Source organism: Mixophyes fleayi, chromosome 1 (genome assembly GCF_038048845.1).
Source record: "Mixophyes fleayi isolate aMixFle1 chromosome 1, aMixFle1.hap1, whole genome shotgun sequence".
Lineage (NCBI taxonomy): Eukaryota > Metazoa > Chordata > Amphibia > Anura > Limnodynastidae > Mixophyes > Mixophyes fleayi.
The window spans coordinates 296129915-296151313 of NC_134402.1; positions in this window are offsets into that span (position 1 = coordinate 296129915).

A 21399-nucleotide genomic window follows, 5' to 3' on the forward strand; every position below is an offset into this window, starting at 1 on the left:
AGCTTAGTGTACTATGTATTTAATAAGCATTCTCATAGTTTTACCAAGCGTTAACATTTCTGAATGCTGCAAATGAAAAGTTAAAGAATGTGTACGTACATGTCTATCCCCTTGCATTAAATGCACTTTTAATAGGCTTTGTGAATAAGCAATAAATGCTTAAAATTAACACCTATGTGTGCAATGCCTTAATGTTTCAGCTCTGTTTGTCAGATAATGTATTCAGCTGGCAGGTTTTGTCTTATGCCAATATAATGTGTGGTGTTATAATGTTCCTGCCCTGACGCAGCTATGGTAAGTTTAAATGAGTCTGTCACAATTTTACCTGTTTAGTCTAGTCAAGCCACCAAAGCTGCAGACGATCTCATGCTAGGTAAGTTAATGAAGAGGAAAGGTGATTAGATTAGACAACAGAAGAAGTGTGATATGGCAAGCCATGCGTGTTATTAGAGAGTCCTTTTATAAAAGTGCAGTCAAAATCACTAAGTGCTGATCACGGCAAGTGATAATCCAATCTTTGCAGCTCTTATTTTAAATCATTGAGTTTTGGGATCTTTTCTCTGTATTTACTCATTGACTGACTGGTTATATAGCAAAAATGAATAGCTCAATAATGCCCAATTTATAATTACAGATGTGTCTTCCATTTGTTTTAGCTCTAAGAATTCTGCAATATTTATGTTAGAAAATCCCTTCAGAGCCTCATCAAGCAGAAGTGTAGTATTAAGAGTACACTGTGTTCTTTTTTGCTTTATTTAACCCTGCAAAGGACATAATGAAGGTGATTTACACCCCGCAAAAAATGTCAACATACATTTCCATTTCTGCATTTGCACCTCATTGTGCATGACAAAGAACACATACCCATTCCAGATTTTGAAACGCCATGACCTTTCAAGGGTGCTGCTGGAAATATAGATGGTAGGAGAAAGAGTAAAATAGATAGTCTCGCCTGCTGCTGCTAGAGGACCACCCACTTCATTAATTAAACTTTTCCATTTTTATTCTAAGATACTGATCCATGTAGCTACTTTTATGCCTTACATTAATCATGAGAGTGTCTTTACTACCTGTCACTTTTAAGTCTGTTGAATGTTTTTATGACAATGGTTGAAATTTGCCTAAACTTCCACTTTCCCATATAAAGTGTGTCTGGGAGGTACAGATGGCATCCCATTGAAAGTATAGACTAAGGCCTGAATTTCATCACCCCCATAGATGTGTTTAAAAACAAGTAATTGTGTGATCCCACGCTATAACAGGGTATATACCCTATTAAATGCACTTCCACACCCTTGAATCTTATTGAAGCAATTTGTTCACATAAACTGAAATCTGTTTTTAACAAATGAAACCACAAATTTGCGCATTGATGCATGTATTTTACATACAACAAAAATGCCTCAATCCACTCCCATCAGAAAATGCAAATGTTTTCATCTGCACAGATGCTGCTGTCTTGACTAGTAAATTCATCCATTACTCTGTAAAAATATGTGCAAAGCCAATGATATCACCAAACAACATTTGTGTTGCGTACACAAGGTTTGCATTATCATAAATGACCATTAATACCTGCATAAAACATCTAAGTTTGGGAAATATAGCAATATATATTTTAGGAAGAGGAGAAAAAAGTAGTCAATGTGAGAAAATGTTGGAATAAGAACAGAACATGAAGGGCCTGATTCATTAAGGAAGGTAAGTAAAAAAAGGAGTAATTTTTTCTTCTAGACAAACCATGTTACAATGCATGGGGTGTAAATTAGTTTATGTTTTTGCACGTAACTTAAATACTGGCTGCATTTTCATATAGCAAATAAATACTTGATAGCTTTATCTTACAATGAAATATAAAGTTGATCTAGGACATGTCCTATCCCAACTATAAATATTTCCCCACATTTTAAATTTACATCTCCCTCCACTGCAGCATGATTTTGCCAAGGTGTAAAGTTACTCTTTTTTTTTTTTTCTTTACTTAATGAATCAGGGCCAAAGTCTCTGCTTCCTTATGGAAATACTAATGTATATTAAGTCATTCTTTCCAGGGCAGATCAGAGTTGCACAGTCCTCCCAGAGGTTTTTTATTTTTTTTATCAAGATAGCAATCAATGGCAAAATTGAAGTCAGCTTCGAGTTCCTGGGAAAACTGATAGACAAGCATTGATTTACCAAACCTAAGAATAATAAATAATAACTATAAATATGCATGTATTTCATACATATAACTGTAATTATGCATGTCATTTATATAAGTATTAATATGTTTGGCATTTCCCCAACATTTAGTGAAAGCATTAGTCACGAGTGCATAAAATTACTCAAAATCCTCTTTGATGGGTTGGGCTTACTGGAAGGAGTCTCCTGCTTAAATATAACATCTGACCAACAAAGATTTTCTACGCTGAAATTGTGACTTATGCACAACTTTTATATTTTTAAAAATGTTAAGTATCTTTAGGTGTCACAAATTACATTGGGAAAGTGGACATACTCCTGCTAGCAGCTGATGCTACTGCACAAAGACCCCGCAGGAAGGTTTAGTCTTAGCTGCATGGGACATGCAGCTTGCGGCCCTCAAAGACAGTCGCTAGCGAGGTAACTGGAGACATGAACAGACAAGCCGGGTCAGTACCAGGAGATCCACGAAAAGCCAGAAACGTGAAGCAAAAGAATGGTCAAGGTAGCCGAGGTCAAACCACGAATCCAAACAGGACAGGAATCGCTGAGCAAAAGAGTAGTCAGGGTAGCCAATGTCGAGCCAAGAATCAAATGGAACCAGAATCTCTAAACCGATAAATGGTCAGGAACAAAGCTAGTCGGCATCTAGGAATCCAAAAGAGTACAAGGGTGTAAATTATAAGCAGGAACCAGGAAGTGATCTAATACTCTGGCACTAGATCAGCCTCGGCACTGGGTCAGTGCTGGCACTACATTCCCCGCTGCAAGAGGAGAGAGCAGGGATGGCACCTGACCGTACCCCCCTCTTTAGGGTGTGCCCATAATTAGCCAAAATATTTTGAGGAGAATTTTCTTGAATTTGGTCAGAAGATGGGGAGCATGAACCTCCTTAGCATCAACCCAGGATCTTTCTCAGGGCCGTAAACCTTCCAATCAATTAGAAATTGAAATATCCCTTTGGAAATTCGGGAATCCAATAACTGTTTAACTTCAAACTCTTCTCGATAGAAGGGGGGTGGACAGGCTCTTTAAAGAATGTATTCAGCACCAGTGGGTTCAGCAAGGCAATATGAAACACTCCCAAATGTGAGAAAAATCACAGACCAGGGATTTCACAGGGGGATGGTAGAGTTCTTAAGTGAAAAAAATACAGGTAACTCAAAGGTGGGTGTCAAAGACTGTGAAGAAGGAAGTGGAGCCAGAAAATTAATGAAAATGGTTGAAAATTTAACCCAGACAATTCACTCCAAATTTACTGATTCTTGGCGGTAAAAATTCTCAAGAAGAGCTCAAGGTGTTGGTTCACCCTTTCTGCCTGCCTGTTCATTTGGGAATGATAGCCAGAAGAGAAGTTGAGTTTAATACATAATTCCTCACAAAAAAAACCCTTCAAAACCAAGAAATGAATTGAACACCTGGGTTAGAAATGATCTCCTGGGAGCAGCCATGAAGACAAAAGATCTGTTTTATAAAGAGAGTGGCCAGGGATGGTGCAGAGGGTAATTCTTTCAGTGGAGCAAAATGAGACTGTGTTAAACTCCTTCCTATTGCTATTATAAGCTTGCAGAACTAGGAGAAAAGTTATTCGCATATAGCAGCCGCCTTTCACGTAGAGCTAGTAGCCCTCACAGGTACTCGGATGCCCCCAGGTCTTAAATTCTAGCGTAGTGTAAGTTTATGAGTAATAATGCAGCATGGATTAGGAAGAGGTGACAGAAGGTAGCGGTAGTCAGGAGTAAGCCGAGGTCTAGGCTCTGTAGTGGATAATGTGGTCAGGAACAGGCAAAGGGTCAGGGCTGGCAGCGAGCAGGGAAGTCCAAGAAACTTAGAGGTCAGGGCAATCACCAAACAACCAGAGTACAGGTCAAGCCAAAGGTCAGCAACAGGAAAAACAATCAGGTGTCAGAAGACAACACAGCAGCAGGTCAGTAAACACAGGAAATTAATGCTATAACCGGCAAGGAGGATAAGCCCTCTCTGACGTATAAACACATATGGGCCAATGGCAACTTGGGACAACGCTCAGTAATTATTCCCCAGGAGATCCAATATACATAACAACACCTCTAAGGGCTAATGCCCAATATAAGTTATTTATTTATGAAATATCCTGCCTAATGTCTGAACGCGGCACTAAAGCTATAACCAGCATCCTGACCGTTACCAGAGGAAGTGACATCCTGGCCGTCGCCATGACGACCGGGACGCAGGATTTGAGTGAGTAGCAGCGATTTGGAGCACCGCCGCAGCTTGTGACAGCTATCAGAAGAATCAGTTATGAAGTCTATGGAGATGCTGGACTAAGGCTTGTCAAGGACGGGGCAATGGCTGGAAAGGACGCAAGGGAGACTGCCGGGGCATTTTATGCTGAGCACAGGTAGTACAAGCCTGGACATCCCAATGAAGAGTGGGCCACCAGTAATACCTGGACATCAAAGAGAAGGACTTTCTGACTCCCGCTATTTTTGAGCCATGAGCCAAGAGAAGCAATTTAAGGCAGACTTTGAGGTCTAAGAAGGAATGACCTGGTGGCAGAGATTTAGAAGAGGTACTGGTGAGCGGTACAAAACTGTCTGGATCCAGAAATTGTTTTGGGCCTGGAGACATCTGAAGACCTGAGATATCAAAATAATAATAAAGAGCATCGCCTCGTGGATTGAGTCTCTGGACTGTCTGAAGGTAGATTAAATTCTTGTTGTCAGTGAATATGGTGATAGAGTGCACAGTGCCTTCTAGCATGTAACGCCGTTCCTGAAGGGCTGATTTAATTGCCAATAATTCCTTATCACTAATTCCATAATTCTTTTTGGCAGGCAAGAACTGCTTAGTGAAAAACCCGCAGGCATGAAACTTCTCAGCGGAATCTTTTTAGGACAGGACTACACCAATCCCTACAGTGGAGGTATCTACTGCAAAGTAGAATGGCCGGGTAAGGTCTGGTTCCAAAAGGACTGGTGCAGAAGAAAAGGTCATTTTTAGAGTTTGAAAAGCAGAAACTGCCTTTGGTGGCTAGACCTTGTGCTCCCTTATGGGCAGTAATGGGAGCTATTATCAAAATGAAGTCCCTGATAAATTTACAGTAATAATTATTGAATCTCACGACTCATTGAATAGTTTTGGGACCCAAAGGTTGAGGCCAATTGAAGACCGATGCCACTTCCTCTGGATCAGTTTGAAAACCCTGGCCTGATAAAAGGTTTCCGAGGAATGAATCTTTGTCTTGTTCAAATAGGCATTTTTCTAATTAACAATAAAAATTATTGGACTGGAGGCAGTTGAAAACCTCCTTGACCTGGTTATGGTGGGAATCCAAAACTTTAAAAGAATAAAATCAAAATGACATCCAACTATACAACCATTGAGTGGTACAGTAGATCCCAAAAAATCTTGTTTACAAACCCATGGAAGACTGCTGGGGTGTTACTGAGACCAAAAGGCATGACCAGATATTTGTAGTGATCACCACTTGTGTTGAAAGCAGTCTTCCACTCATCCCCTTGGTAGATTGTACTGAGGTTATAGGAACCACATAGCTCTAATTTGGTAAAGATCTTTTCTCCACAAATACTGTCTGAGAGTTCAGGGTTAAGCCGCAAGGGGTAACGAATTTTTACAGTAATAGCATTTAGCCGACTGTAATCAATACAGGATACCGTCCTTTTTAGTGTAGAAAAAAATGGTGAACAGAGAATTGGACTTGCAAATAAAGCCACGTTTTAAATTCTCAGAGATATAGTCGGACATAGCCATAGTTTCAGGTAAAAATAAAGGGTAGATCCTGCCACGAGGACTAGTCGTTTAGGTTTATAACGCAATTCTAAGTCCGGTGAGGAGAAAGCTTTTCAGCACCCTTAATGAAGATGAGTAGAAATGAGGCATAGCAGCTGGCAGGTAATTTGTGCCATCCTCCCATCAAACAAAGAGAGAAAGCTTCTGGAGCCAAGGTAAACCCAGGATCATAGGGTTAACTGACTAAGGCTGAACATTCCGAGTGGATCACTCCTACTTGGTGTTTTATAGGAAAGGTAAATTTAGAAATGGTTCCGTAAGCGACTTAGTTACCATTTACCACGGTTAGCGATAAGGTATGCTCCAAAGTTCAGGTGGATATATGTAGTTCCTCTGCCATCAAGGCAGAAATAAAATTACCAGCCAAACTGGAGTCTACGAAGGCAAAGAGAAATTTTTTTACTCAAGGAAGACTTTAACATGGCTCCTATCTTAGCCTCCATAGTACCGGTTATTATTTAGAGATTCACGGTCTCTTATGGCAATTCACAAAGATGTGGCTGTGCTCTGCGTAGTAGAGGCATTCCTAAACCTTCTGTCTTATTCCTCTGAGGTGACTGAGTGGTCCTGAAATTTGGTGCCAATCGGACAACTGGACGATGGGAGTGTTTCTCCTCCTGGGTCCGCTCCCTGAAGTGAAAGTCAATTTTAACACAGAGGGAGATTAAGTCGTCAAGATTAGACTGAAGTTCTCTGGAAACGAATTCATCCTTAATCCGGTCAGTTAAACCTTGCCAGAAGGCCGCCACTAAGGCTTCGTTATTCCATTTCACCTCAGAACCAAGTGTACGGAATTGCACTGTCAGGATTTCTAGTAAGAACACCACTGAGAGAAATGTGAAATGGAACAAAGAGGTTTAATTTCAACACAGGTCATACAGGTAGAAGTGAGATGCATTAATTGATAAGGCAAATAACTCAAGTCCATACAAAAGTAAAATTGGAATCCCAGGATACCCAGGTAGCTAAGAGACAGGAGTACTGGATACCTGGCCCAACAGGTAAACTGCAGGTATGGGTGGGAAGCTAGAGACTCTGATATTTCAAGTTATACGGTGGACTCCAGATACTGATTGTCTGGATTGCCAGATAAGCAGAGAAGATGGAGACTCTTGTTTTCCCAGTTAAACAGTGGATTGCTGATATTACAGGTATCCTGAGAAGCTTGGAAGCTAGATATCATGTGGTAGTGATAGTCTGCAGGCACAGGTAGCACAGATGTCCAGGTTAACCAGGAGACATGAGGCACTGGTAGACTCACGGGAAAATCAGACAAAAGGAGGGTCAGACAAGTCAGAAGCCAGTACGTCCACAACAATATCAGGGAGAAAGCAGGAGCGAAGTCAAAATGAAGCGGGGTCTGGGTCATAAGATGAGGTGCAAACAGGGACAAGCAGGAGTCAATACAAGGAAGTCAGTCAGGATCAGAACAAAGGAGTTAAACTGAGTAACCAGCAACAGCAAGACCGTTGATGAACTGGCAAAGACTGCTGGGAGAGGCAGTCTTTTAAAGGCCAGAGACAGGTAAGTATGATCTGGATCCAACAAGGAGAGCTTAACCCTTAGTAGGCAGGATCAAGGAAAGGCACAGCAATATCTAGGGAAATGATGCAGAACTGCGTCCAGAGGCAGATCGTGACATGCACGGTGTACTGGCCCACTTTTATGGAATGTTGTTGGAGTTTCAGAAAACTGGAGGCAGCTGAGGAAACTGCCGGGCTCATCGAAGATTTGCTTGAACGTCCTGATAAAGGCAGTGGAACATCTCGATAAAGGCAGTGGAACTCAGTGAAATAGCATCATTGCATTCTCATAGGGGAGATGCCCAATCGAGAGCTTGACTAAATAGCAGGAAAATCATGTAGGCCACCCTTCTCTCTTTCAGACGAAAAATCTCCAGGGAAAATTTCGAATTGAATTATGCATTGATTGTGAAATCCTCGGCATCTCTGGGGATCCCCATCATGTTTGTCCGGAGTGGGAATGCACACATTGGAGGTGGTAGGAACCGCTTTTGTCGGTACAGAGGCAGAAGGAGATTGTAGTGGCGGAGTCTAGGTACCCTGATTGGTATCCAGATGAGTCACCAATTCTTGGAGGCATTGCAGAATTAAGTGCTGATTTAACTATAATTGATCCACCTGACTCGCTAAGTGTTGAAGAAGCTCACGAGCAGACGTTTCTCCAGCATTGTCCATATTAGGCTAAAGTATTCTGTCACGAATTACACTGGGAAAGTGGACATACTCCTGCTAGCAGTTGACGCTACTGAGCAGAGAGGCACGGAGTCTGACATGCTCCTGGTGTTCAACAGGGACCCCCCAAGGATTTTTGTCTTAGCTGCATGGGATTTCAAGAGAGTGTACAAGTGTGCAAAATACAAACATAAGCCAGGAACAAAACCAGGAAATGATCCAATATTCTGCCACTGATCCAGTGCCAGAGTCAACCTTTTAAATTTCCGGTAGTCAGTGACGTCTTACTGACCACCTATAAGTTTTGTCTTTAAAGAATTTGCCGTTTTAAATTTAGCTGTCTAAGTCGTCGAATATCGGCGAGTTGCAGAAATAGCAGATTAATACAGTTACCCCATAGGAAGTTGTGGCCTGTTGTCTAGCAATGGGGTGCTTCCTATAGACAACTGACTAGGAGCCAGAAGTAGTGTTCCATTGCTAGACAATAGGAGGCGAACTGTAGGTCTCCGTCACCATTGCAAAAGGAGAGAGCGGAGACAGCACTTGACAAACTATAGGTAAAATGTAGAAAGTAATGGAAGGAGCAGGGTGTTGCACTATGCAGTTTCAGTAGCGGATAAGCAATATTTGATATGTGACTTTCTCATCCACACTCAGAAATGTATACGTATTTGGTCTGAATCATTAAGGCACGCATACTGAGCGCAGCGTATGTTTGCTTTAGAAAGCCTGTAAGTCCGATATCCATACTCCTGAAGTCATCAAGGAGCTAATGTAAAGATATGTGTGGTGATGACTACAGGTGTAGGTTTACTCTACACTACTAGACATGAAGCTGCAGGATACACACAATACCTGTGTAAAATATAAACTCACTAAAAAATGCACAGAAAAAATATTAAAATAATGTTACCTGTTTATAAAATATGCATTAATGATAAAATATGTAAATTTAAAAAAAGTTTTTTAATAGTTTTATAAATTTTTCATGAAAACAATTATTAGGCTCTTCTTAATGTGTACCGTACATAACATACATTTTTACAGTTGCTCCTAAACACATAGTTTAGCATACATACTCAGCTGTCATCACTAGTATTCAGGACATAGACTAGCCCTGTAGATGGAGCAAGAGATACAGCAGAAATCCAGCTTACTTCTGTGTGCGCCTGAACAAGACTGGGACGTTGCTGCACGGGAATGCCCTAATTATACATTGCCTATGTGCATCGGCCCATTCCACACCCCATTCCCTCTCTGACATTGTAGGGTGTAGTAAGTCTCCTTTGCATTCCAAGATGACTTGGACACGGCTGCGATTCCTTGGTATAGAGTCTGGGTATGCACAGAATGAATGTGCGAATGGTACAGCAGGAAGCACATGAGAGAGAGCTAATGAGAAGTGGCAAAGTGTTCTGAAGACAGCTCAGGCGCACCTCCTCTCAGCCACGTGGGTTACCTACGTCATCTGCAGGCTCAGTCGATTAAATTTCAGCAACCAGTCATGTTATTATGGAGTAACAAACAATATACTGTCCAACTGACTGGCTTATGTGTTTCCTCTCATTCAAGGTGGGTGAGCCACCAGCCAGATCAAAAGATGTGTATGTTAAAGTTAATCTACAAGGCGAGGCAATCACAGCAGTGATGTACAAGGCAGTCTGCCAGGATTAGTAATGAGAGTGTGTCTGACTGCAGGACATGCTCTGTGGAGCCAATAAAGACGAGCAATTAGATAATGTTAGGTCTGTCTGATCACGTGACCTGAGAGGCAGGGAATTCAAACTTCCCCACTATTTAGTCTTCACTCTGACACTCTCCTGTGTCAGAGCAACAAGTGTACTTGGCGTCTGGCGGCTCCTGATTCCTGTGCTTTCCCTGTGCACTTCTCCCTGTGAATACTGGCTGACTTTCAGTGTACCGACCCGGCTTGTCTGATTAACCCTGCATCTGCTGAATCCCTGGCAACACACACTGGCTGACTTTCTGTATAACGACCCGGCTTGTCTATTTAACCCTGCATCTGCTGAATCCCTGGCAACACGCACTGGCTGACATTCTGTGTACCGAACCGGCTACAGTTCCTGACTCCACTCGTGTTTTTCTCCTCGTGCCTCTCTACTATACAGCAAGGTACGTCTGGCTTCCTACTGCTTATAATTAAGCTGTTTACTATCCAGCTCAACGAGGCCTTTTACTGTGTTCCCAGAACCACACCGGTGGGCTAACCTAGGGGCCGCGACCTGCGGGCCTCCGGCAGCTAAAGCCATCCCGCCTTGTAGCGGTTCTTGGAGAAGATCAGGGGGTCCTTTAGACTCCGTGCCCTGGGAAGGCAGTGCCAATACCGGTTGGTTGTTGTCTCCAGTGAGACGTAACAGATAAGGATTAATAAATCAGATTTTGTGGGCACAACTGGCGTACCCCTATAGGGGGCAACTGTACAATGTGTCAGCCCCAGCGCTGTGTGTCTTGTGTCCTCCACAGAGCCCCTTTAATTAGTATTATAGAAGCCAGCTTGTATGTGCAACTTCCCACATAGATATAAGGCCTTTACCATGGGGAATGATTGATGTTTGCGCTATAACAAGAACCGACAATACCTGATGTTTGTGTCCTTCAGGTAGCGCTATTCTGGGATCCCCCAGAAGTCGTTAGCAGGAATGCGGTCTCCCACTGTCCCTCGGGTGGTGCATCGCATTTCCACTGGTCTGGTTAGCGGCATGCGTGTCCAGGTCGCTCCAATGTCCAGGCCTACTCACGTCCCCTACAAGGCACCGTAGTTGCAGGACCATGTTCCCTCTGCTGTGCTCCCGAGCAGGCTCAGCAGCAGGTCCCTGGGAACAGTTAGAGATAAGTAGAAATCTTTAGCTCAGGGTGAATGGGTGCCGATTCAATCGCCTCAAAGGAGGTCGTGAGCGAGAGATGTCAGCAGAAGAGAGACTTCTCAGGAGTGCAATGTATTGAATGCTGTAAATAGCCGGGGGAATGTCCCAAGGGTCCCAGCTCGGTGGATGCCGATCACCTCCCAGTTGCATGCCATTTGGCGGGAAAATAGGATCCCCAGGCCTCTACAATGAGGCTGGACTCCGTGGAGAAAAAAAGGGCTTTCGGGTCTGCCAATGGCAAATGAAGATCCCCAATCAGTACTGTAACCTAGAAGGCCACAGACGATGATAAAAGGGGCCCTGAAATAGTGTAATGGCAATAGATCCAAAGCGAGGCTCGGAGAGTGTCTAAAATGCGGCCATATTTGATCTCCTGTCCACCGCTATTTATGCACAAATTTAAATCTATCTATATCTCTTCATTACTGGTACCACCTTTATAATTTCAGTGTAATTTTATGAAAAGAAGGGAGCTACAAAATCCTGCATTGTTTTACAGAAATATCTCTACTATCACTGCAGCTTACAGAGTGAAACATCATGCATAACTCCTATGTCTTTAAGACTCAAGTGTGGTCTTACATGACAATGGCAGGTCCATCTTAACAGACCTATCTCTAATATAAACTTGACATTATTCATTAATGTATTGTTTTATGTACTGAACTAATAGTGTTCAGTTTGTTGGGACTGAAACGCAATAGGAAATGTAGTAAAAAAGCATTAATTCCAGTTTTGGTCTGTGTTTTAAGCTAGTGTTTAAATAGAGAGCATAGCACGATCATTATTTAAAACCAATACCTATTCATGCAAGGAACAATCTTGTGATTAAGATTAAAACTAAAATTATAATCTGTTACTGGAGTAAATACATTTATAAACTTCATGTATCTAATTGATTTGGATAATTTTATGAATATATCCCCAAACTGGGTATAAGCCTTAAGAATCATTTTAATAAAGAGATTTAGAGGGTTCCCTGACAGTAAGGGCCTAATTCATGCTCGAACGTAACTTGGACATTCCGTATTTAAAAAGAGCATGATATTTGTGCGTGGTTCCGCCCGTATTCAAGTCCAAGCGTATCTCAAGCTCTGTCTAAATAGTAGTTGCCGTACCTAGACACAGTATATGCACATTTGTATGTACTATAAAAGTTCATATCAGAACACATAAAACTTTTATTACATCATAACTTAAAATAACAACTATTAAAAGTATATAATAATTCAAAATAATATAATAATTATTTTTAAATATAATTTTTTTACATTATTTAAAAAAATATGACCTAAATGCGTTCAGTACATACAATGCATTTAGATAGTATAGCTAAGGTACATACAGTTCTGTGATAGCTACTGACATTCATACGTGTAATTTTTAATTCAATGACTATGCATTGTCTTTCATCACTATCATCCAGAATTTACACCTGCCGAGTACCGGGTATAAAAAATACAGCTCAAAACAAGAGTACCTGACAAATACAGGACTTGAATCAGCTGCATCTGTTTAGAAATGCTCTTACTGTACATGGCCTACGTTAGTCCTCCCCTTCCATCCCCATTCTACCTCTCAAGCCGTAGGGAGTCATAAGTGTCACTTACGTGTGAAGGGAAATTGCCTGCTGTTGCGCATATTGGCGCAATGTCTGTTTCTGAGCATGTGCAGTGTGGAATCACACAAGATACGCTGTACAAACTGACGTACGTCTGAAAATTAATCAAGCCCTAAGTGGTTAACATTTGACTTATGATATCTGCGGAACAACAGAATAGTGGAATGTTCTGTCAGCAGCATACAATGGAAATCTTGCCAACCAGATTGATTTTGAGTTTTATACGTCCTTTAGGAACATGAATTCTTTCCCTATTTTTCCATGCTTGTAAATGATATTGCATTACCTACGGATGGACTTTTTTCCCCAGCTATGGTAAATATTGTGTAATTTTAACTCCCTTCCAGCTGACTCCTACAGATGTTTAAGTTGGTTGAAAGATTTTATTAGTTTAAGTTTACTAGGCAGTTTTATAGTCTTGGCTATTTCATGGTTGTCACATAATTATTACTTGGAAATAAAAATAAATGAAAAACGCTAATGCTAAAAGTATTCAAATGTCTATATTTTTTTTAACTTAACACTGAACTTGCAATAATTTATCTAGGGTATAACATTGCCTAAATAAAGCAAGTTGTCTTTAAAAAAGCAAGTTGTCTTTGAATCGAAACTTGCCAATTTAGAAATGAGTTTTTTGAAGAAGTTTCAAATTAATGCACAGGACAAAACTAAGGAAGTTAACTTATGGTGATCATCAGTAAAATATTTTGGTCACATCCACGTATGTCGGTAGATGTATACTCTTAAACATTTAAAAAATGTAAGCAAGTTAAGAACTTCATGGATGCAGTAATTAATGGTCTGTTAGGTTAATCAAGACCAAATTAGCCACAAATTGCTGTTTCATCTATATAGTTCATCATCATCATCATCATCATCATTTATTTATATAGCGCCAGCAAATTCCGTAGCGCTTTACAGTTGGGAACAAACAGCTATCTATCCTGATTAATATCTGGTCTGGAACAGTCGAAAATTCGTCTGGACAGTGACCACAATCGTAGTGTGTATGTGTGTGTGTGGTCATTGTCCAGCCTCACTAATTGGGTCTAAAGCATTTATCACCAAATGCATCTTGGGACATCCCGCTTCATATGTAGTGCCCCTATGGCCCTGTAGCTGTCAGTTGACGATTGATGTAAGAGATATGCAGTGATGGTATCTGATGGTTGGGGCCACTAAATGCAAAATTTAAATATTCACATATGAACCATGAAGGTAAACTATTTTGATCTGCTTTAGCCTGAAATTTCACTCTGTTAAAAAGTAATGGTTTACCTTCCACTGCATTATAGACAGCTAGTGTCCCTCTCACAGCTTTTGGACAGTATAAGCAGGGGCAAGCACATGATTTTTAGAGAGTATTTTTCAAAAGCATGATTTCAGAACAGAGCGAAAAAAACCCTGTTGCATTATAACAGTATTACAAAATTTAATGTATACAAATGTAATAATGTATATTAAAAATGCATACAGTAAGTAGTGCATTAATGTAAGAATCCCAAATTAATATTAACCTTTTTGACATAAATCCATCTTGGACATCTTACCAAATGAATATAAACTTTGGGAATTAACAAAACACTACAAATTGTATCTAAATATCCCCTCACATAAAAAATATACAGTATATTAAAATGAGTGTTATAGCTACTCACCCAGTACTTGACATCACTTTCAGCCGACAAGAAATGCAGAGGAGCACAGGTTATTTACCTCCTGCCTTTTCTTTTTCACTACATCCACAGAAAAATACTAGAGCACTAAAACTTACAAATAGGAACAATAAAATTACCAAAAAATAAGTAAGAGTGGCCATTTTGTTGAAGTCAAAGATCATTAAAGCAAAATTTATTCTTAGACTATAAACAAAATGTCCTACTTTATTTAATGCAGGCACTGACTGGAAGGTCCATAGGAGCTTTTATCTCAGAATTGTTGTGATTCAACTGTGTGTGCTTTGGAGGGAGGGAATCTATGCAATGGGACCTCTCTATCTCCAAGTGTGTACGTGATCCTGGTGAGATCTGATGCAAGTCAAAAAGCTGAGAGATTTAACATTTGAACATCTGCAACACCAATAGCCCTGACCTTGACTATGAATCTGTCAATGCACACAAGGTTGTCAGTTATTGTCAGCTTTCTTAGTTAAAGAAGCCATTCTACTTTAACATAGCAAGCTGCTGGAGAGAGGTTCTACGTAGTTATATTAGGTATATTATTCATCTCAGAAATACATATTGTGGTAAAGAGGCCTATTTGCCACACCTCTCCTGCATAGGGACTGGTGGGGTCCTGGGAAGTCTGCAGTGTAAAGTGCATAATGTAATGAGACCAAAGGGAGTAGCTTTGTTTGTTTAAGCCTGTTTTTCACTTGTAAGGGGTGACTGATGCTGAGCAAGTCGGCCAGTGGATACAGAGCTTGACTGTGATAGCTAGCAGTAGGGTTCACCAAGAGGTATAGACAACTTGGTCGTGCTTACTGGTGTCATCTTGACAAAAAAATATGCTGGTATTGTGATGTGAACAATAGAGTAGTGTTTGATTGCAAGCAAGAGGCTGTTGATATCTCATGTCTGCAGGGTGTCAATGTCACTAGGGGGTAAATGTATCAAGCTGAGAGTTTTCCAGTGGGTTTGAAAAGTGGAGATGTTGCCTATAGCAACCAATCAGATTCTAGCTGTCATTTTGTAGAATGTACTAAATAAATGATAGATAAAATCTGAGGTGTCAGAAATCCTGGATCTAGGTACTCCAAAATATACATAGATTGTACTTTATCTGGTTGTCTTCCTCAGCCCCCCTACTCCAAAGGAGTACTATTTAAAAAGTTAATAAGAGGTGGCACCCAAGGTTTTTCTTACACAGTATTTCCAGCAATAGGAGTTTATTGTGAGATTCCGATGTTTCAGGTACAAAACTATAACTTTCCTGAGGAACATGAATATGATATAACCAAAGGCCAAGATTTATATAATAATAATCATCATCAACAACATTTATTTATATAGCGCCAGCAAATTCCATAGCACTTTACAATTGGGGACAAACACAGTAATAAACAATACTGGGTGAAACAGACTAAGAGGTAATAGGGCCCTGCTCGTAAGTTTACAATCTATAGTTCAATGGGAGTCAGATATATGAGGTTAAATCTACATACTGCATATTGGTCCAGTCAGATTCCAAAGGTAAAAGTGATTTGTATACTATGTGATCCAGTCCCACAGCAATGTTGGTCTGGGGTCAGAGGGTTGTTGTCTTGTGTGAACTGTGTAAGAGATGGTAATAGGGTAACCTAGTGAGGTTAAGAGAGTGGTTGAGGAATATTATAAACTTGCCTAAAGAGATGTTTTTTCAGAGAAAGCTTGAAAGTTTTTAGACCAGAGGAAAGTCTTGTTGTGCGAGAGAGGGAATTCCACAGAGTGGGTTCAGCTCGAAAAAAGTCCTGTAAACGGGAATGGGAGGATGTAATGAGAGTGAATGAGAGGCACATATCTTGTGCAGAACGAAGTTGTCGAGTTGGGAGATATTTTGAGACAAGTGAGGAGATGTATGTTGGTGCAGTTTTGTTGATTGCCTTATATGTTGGTAGAAGAATTTTATTTTGGATTCTATAAAAAAAAAAAAAAACAGGCAGCCAATGTAGAAACTGACAGAGTGGCTCAGCAGAGGAAGAACGATTTGAAAGGAAAATCAGTGTGGCCGTTGCATGCAAAATAGATCGTAGGGGTTTGAGTCTGTTTAGGGGAAGATCAGTAAGGAGGGAATTGCCAATGCGGGTGATAATGAGTGTGTGAATTAAAGTTTTTACAGTGTCTTGTGTAAGATATGTGCGTATTCAGGAAATGTTTTTTAGATGTATGTAACATGATTTAGATATAGAGTCGATATGGGGAACAAAAGATAGTTGCAAATTAAGAATCACACCTAGGCAAAAAGCTTGCGGGGTGGGATTTATGGTCATGTTGTCAACAGAAATAGCAACAGATGGCGAGAGATCAAGAGAGGATAGATACATTTGTTTATCATCCGCATAGAGATGATACTGAAATCCAAAGGAAATTATTTGTTTTCCAAGAGAAGTGGTATAGATAGAGAACAGCAGAAGACCTAGTACTGAGTCTTGAAGGACTTCTACAGATAAAGGAAGCGGAGTAGACGTGGATCCAGAGAAATTAACACTGAAAGAGCAAAAAGGTAGGATGAGAACCAGGATAGGACAGTGTCTTGAAGACCTAGGGATTGTTGCATTTGTATGAGAAGAGAGTGGTCAGTAGTGTTGAATGTAGCAGAGAGATCCAGGAGAATTAGAAAAGAGTAATGGCGCTTGATTTTAGCAGTGATCAAATCATTGACAACCTTAGTCAACAAAGTCTCCCTGTAGTGTTGAGAGCGAAAGCCTGACTGAAAAGGATACAATGGGTTGTTTGCGAAAAAGAAGAGTGTGAGGTGAGCGTAGGCAAGTCTCGCTAGAAGCTTGGAGAGGCACGGGAGCTGAGAGATGGGATGGTAATTTGAGAGAGTTTGAGTCAGAATTTTGTTTTTCAGATTAGGAGTAATCACGGCATGCTTGTATAATGATGGGAAAATATTTAGTAGAGAGTGAGAGAGCTTACAGATTTTAGTTACAGGTGGAATAAGCTCATGAAACAGAGATCTACCTATTTGAGGGTATAGGATCAAGAGGACAGCAGGTAGCTTAGGAAGTTAAGAAGAGAGTAGATACTTCATCTTCGTCACATTATTTGTGCTGGATTCACCACCGACTGGTATTGGCACTACTAAACAGGGAGAACGCACTCCCTGTGTTCACCAGAGACCCCCACAAGGAGTTATGGACTTGGCTGTGTGGCAAGTTGCAGTTCTCCGAGTTAGTCATCAGTGCGGTAGCGTGGTGAAGAGTAATGGTCTAACGGTCTAGGTCAAAGCCAACTAATAACAAAGTACACAAAGATGATACAGAGGACGGTCAGAGGGAAGCCAAAGGTCAAAATCAGAACGAGTCAAGCCAAGGGTCAGGAGCCAAAACACAGATGTAGGATACAGGTAACAGGAACGCTAGAGTTGGTGTGAGCCAATACTCTGGCACTAGAACACTGAAAGGAGGTGCCTTAAATAAAGGGAAGAAACTCCTGATTGTAGGGAAGTCGATTTTGCAAACAGCTATAGCTGATCGCCGGCAGAAGCAAGTCGAAAGCATCCCATTGCCTAGCAATGGGGCGTGAGAAATACTGTGCATGCACACGCAGCACGGCCACCCAGAACCAGGAAGTGCATTCCATTGCTAGGCAATAGGAGGCAAGGGAAGTCAGGCGTCCGTCCCCAGCATATAGGAGAAGTCCATCGACAGCACCTGACAATCTTCATTTGTGAGGAATTGAGCTGATTGCTTGTCAAGGAAGATTATACAATTTCTAGTCAGATCTTACCAATATTGTCCTTGAAGTAGTACAGAGATAGGCTGCAGCTTATTCCTGGAAGTATACAGATGTTGTCCAATGTTTGTTCAACTGTGTTATTTAACTGTACATTTACAAACACTTTGTGAGTGGAAATCCACTTAGTGTAGGAAACCCCAAACATGTCACAACCCAAATACGTTTCTCCTAACCTGAATGCTGAGATATAGTCAGGACGATTTCAGAATACACTACATCTGTGCTAATTGGTCAACTAATCAGAGAAAAGAGAAAAAATAACTATTTGTACTGATAGGCTAGGTACACACTGGAGTGGTTTCGTCCAATAATCGGTCAAATCAGCAGACATACAACCGTTCAATCGGAAGTCGGGTTAGTGTGTATAGTGACACGATGGTTGAAAGTTGTTCAAGAGTGTCAATTGTCAACTCATTTGTTTGGTTGCACTGTTTAATATTTTCCGCCCGATCATGTAGTACGTATGCACTCATGCTCACGATCTCCATATAGTTTACAGAGTCGTGTTCTTTTCAGCTGATGCTAGCAATGAATGTCCCAGTGAATAAATGTAGAGAGTGCTGTAGAAGGAATTATTAATTTGTTTGTTCTGAGACAGAATGTTTAGTTTTAGAGTCACAGAAGCTAACGAAATTCGTTAGGATGTGTGGATAGGTATAACAAGGAGGTTTTTTTTTATCAGTGTGACAATGTGACAATAATGAACAAATGAATATTGTGCTATTATTCTCTGAAGACTAGAGGACCAGATGAAGGGTCAGATGAAGAGCACAGATCTGAAGGTTAATCGTTTTGGTGTGTATGCATGAATTGTCAGACTGACCAGACTTTCAGTCGTAGGTACAATCGTTTGAGATAACACATCCATCGGAAAATTCTTCAGTGTGTACTTAGCCTTAGCCTAGAGGAGACTAGATACCTATTATAAATTAGGCATCAATAAAACACTCTGGCCAACATAGGTTAAAACAATAGATAACAAATTCCTGTTGCATATTTTAAACACAGTTATACGGCTGAGAGATACAAATTAATGAGGTTCAGATTAGCAGAAAAGGAGGAGTATCACTTAATGAACATTTTATTTTTTAAAAAGACAGTTGCAGAGATGAAATACACAAGTGAATGAGATGTGGATCCAGAATAGATGTTGAGAGTTGCTTACCCTGCACCTTTGTTTGTACTGTGAGTGTACTCTGGTGTCCCGCCAATGCTTCCCTTGGAGAAGCACTCGGGTACGCTACAGCACAGGCCCAGCCCAGTAGAGTGCATACAGCCTAACAAGAGGTTGAAGTCTCTTGATGACATTATGACATCATATACCATGTGGCTGAGCAAAGTTATATATTTGTAACTGAAATGTAGGAATCTCACAATGAACACCTATTGCTGGAGACAGTATAAGAACATCCTTAGATAGATAGATAAAATCTTTAATTGACACTTTTTCTTTTGGTGTTTATATAATAATATGTTCTGAAATATTATTAATCTGATGAATTACTGGTGTTTATACAAATAAAATTGAGACAAAATGACAACGCATTTTATACTGATGTTATGAAAAAAAGTGAATTATTTAAATATTTGTCAAGTAGTAAGCAAAGAAATATGTCAGTCCCCAAACATGTTAATCAATGTGTACATAAAATAGGTAAGGCTTTCTGTGAAGAGTGAATGAGCCCACATATTTTGCTAAGCATTTATAGTTTAGTTTTACATTAACTAAAAATAAATTCCAATTATAAATCAGGTATAGTATACATTTTAAATCAGTAGCATACATTTATGTGTATAGTCCATATCCCAAACTAATAATTCTGTAGTTTAGGGCAGCTCACCATGTGTCTAGTGAATGTGTTTACATAGATTTGTTATTGACCCTCTCTGAAAAACACATATACTGTACATTAATAATACAAATATATAATACAGACATAAAATTCCCCTGCCTCCCAATAAACTGTTAACATAATTATTTTAAAAGATGCAGGTGTTCAATATAGTGTAGTAAAAAGCATCTATTGTAATATTCCTCATGGGACCATACCTAGAAATGTAGAATAGTTTTTGCATGAGGCATGTCTAATTTAATATAATTTGAAAGCAACTAGACATGCTGGTAACAACCTGTGGATCAAGGCTTTCCCATAAATCTAGAGAGAACCTAATAAAATGTTTATGTAGCCTTGTAAATCTACAGTCTAGTAAGAAGCATTGCATCATACGTCTCATTACATTTGGGCTTGGATACAACATTCAGTCATGTTTGATGGAGCATGGTGCTGCTCAGTTGCTGAAGTCAAACTTCCCACTATCAACATTTCACAACAGCTGTTTACATACAGCAGTCTGCAAGAGGAAAGATAAATAAATAGTAATCCAAGAACAGAGGATGGATCACAATATTTTTTTAATTTGATATTATTATTAATTTTATGGGATAATGCATAAAAACTGAAAAATAAGGAGGTTAGAAGAAGTCATAAAGGGGTTAAAGTGTAAAATTAAAATATAAAAGCATGAGGCCGCAGGTCACAGATTCCCTGAGGTGACTTCTATTGTCCTTAGTTTTCACAGTATGGGGTGCATTATTCATTTTCATACATGAGTAGTAGTTTTATGACAGAAAATATAACATTTATGTATTGTAATTACCATTGTTAAAATATACTTTGCTAAACGTAATGTTTTGTTTCTTTATGTATATTTTCTAGTGAAGGTAAAGCTGTTTGCCTGCCATACAGCCATTATTATTATTGTAGACTTTTAAAGCGCCACAGTAATCCGCAGCGTCGTACGGTAGGGAGAACAGGACATACAATGCAGTCAAAATACATGCAGAGAATAAAGCAAAGGGTATGGAGGACCCTGCTCATTGCAAAGCCTAGAGTCTTAAATGGAAGAGGGTACAGCTGAAATAAAAGGTACAACTGTAGCTCAGAGGGGAATAATTGCTAGGGTGCATTAGTGTGAATAGTATCATCTGGGATAAGGTAAATTCTGAAAAAGATATGGGTTTTCAAAAGGGTGAGAAAGAGGACATGAAAGGATGATTTGTGAGTGTGAGGTTTATTTTTGTTTATGTAGGCTGGTGAGTGTGGTATGTGCGGGAGACAAAGCAGTTCATGCGTGCAGACTAGCAAGAAGAGAAGTAGTAAAGGGGAAATAATAATAGAGGAGGGAGAATTGGATGATGGAGATAGAAGAGGAGTTTGGAAAGAAGTGTAGTGAAAGTGAATAGGAGAAATAGAGAGTGTAAATTGAGTAGATGCATGATGAAG